This window comes from Haliaeetus leucocephalus, unplaced genomic scaffold, assembly GCF_000737465.1.
Source record: "Haliaeetus leucocephalus isolate CR32 unplaced genomic scaffold, Haliaeetus_leucocephalus-4.0 Scaffold656, whole genome shotgun sequence".
NCBI lineage: Eukaryota > Metazoa > Chordata > Aves > Accipitriformes > Accipitridae > Haliaeetus > Haliaeetus leucocephalus.
The window spans coordinates 19,987,669-19,989,366 of NW_010973092.1; positions in this window are offsets into that span (position 1 = coordinate 19,987,669).

Sequence of the window (1,698 nt, forward strand, 5' to 3'; positions counted from 1 at the left end):
AAGCAGGGAAATGACTTGGCAAAGGTCACTTGGAGCTGGGGCCAAGCCCAGGAATAGCACCGGGTCTTCTGCCACCCCCTGCCACGGCCAAGCACCGGCCCTTCCTCCTGGTGTGCCGAGTGGTGGCACTAACCTCCCCGGCGTGAAACGGCTGGTCGGCACTGTTTTGCTGTTCATTGTGGCATTAAAATTTACCATAACAGAAGACAAGCAATGAGAGCCAGGAACTGGGAGGGCAGGCAGGCCATGGGGAGCCTCAACTGGGAAAATCAGAGCTGTAAGGGGAGCAGGGAGGGATGGGAATAGGATGGAGGTATGGGGCTGGAAAGGCAGGAGGAGAGAGGCAATGCAGGAGGCTGCCTTATAGATGTGAGGGCCAAGATAAAGATGATGTGGCTGGTGGGACTCAAATTGCACCAGAAGGATGCTCTGCTCTCTGTAATGGCCAGGGAAATGTCTTCCCTGTCCTGCACCCCTGACCTTGAGACCCAAAGTACAGCCTAGCTTGGGGTAACTGGGCTCTGCAGGCAGCCAGCTGCCTGCTCCCCTGCCTGCTTAGGAGGAACATATGAAACAACTTTAGGCTGTGCTACCTCTGCGTGCACGTGTGTGTGCACAGCTGGCCAGTGAGTGGGTGGTATGGGTGTGCAGCATCGTGGGGGTTGCTCGAGGGTGGGGGCTCTGGGTAAGATGCTGAAATAAGGCAAAAAGGGGTTTGGTGGTGCAAAGGCAGTGCTGGGTGAGGAGTGATGCTGAGGAAATCAAAGCAGAGCCAAGCTGGGGATAGAGCATATGCCAAGATGGGGGGAGCTGGCCAGGACAGACGGACGTAGGGTATGGGGAGAGGCCTGACAGGACACAGTTCGCATCTGCCAGAGCCTCCTTTCTTCCCTTATGCCCACCTGCTTGTGTTTGACATGGCAACTCTCCCAGTGATTCATTAGGTCATTTTGGTGTGTCCAGATGAAAATGTAGCAGTGACATAATCAAAAGCTGTATGTTGGAAAAGGTGACGTGGGCACATTGCCCTCAAAATCAACAGCAAAAGGCAGAGCAAGGAGCAGGGATTACATGCTGGATTTAGACAAAATGAAAATAAATCAAAGTCAGAAATCTAACGGCATAGGGAACAAGTCTGCTCTTGCGTTAACCCAAAGGAGTCCATCATCGCTGGTCATTGCAGACATCTTCCTGAAGCACGCGTGAGGCTTTGCAGATGGGTTAGGGACTGTCTGTGGGATTTGTGCCTTCTGCAAAATGCGTTTTGCAGGTGACAGCAAGCAGGGGTGATGGTCCCTGCAGGTTGGGAACCGAGGGCACTTCCACACCCCTCTCCCAGCTGGGAAGCGTGCTGCCCCACGAACCCCCACCCTGCCCAGGCATTGTACCAGGTCCTCCCTTTTCCTGTAGGTGGGGTTTCCATAGGAAACACGGCTGGTCCACCTCCTGTCCCAGCTGGCTGGACGCTGCTCCCCAGCTGAAGCTGCGGCGGTGGCGGTCGCCTCTGCTCCGGGCTGAACGTTTCAGCCCAGGGAGCAGCTGGCTCTCCTGGCTGTCCCCTGGCGATGGCGAGGCAGGGGACAACCGCTGGACTTACTCGCCATTTCTCCTCCTTTCCAACTGGTGGCTGGCGCCTATGGGACTTGGAGATGGGAGAGGATGCTGAGGGCTTGCGATCACCGTAAGGACCGTTTGGGT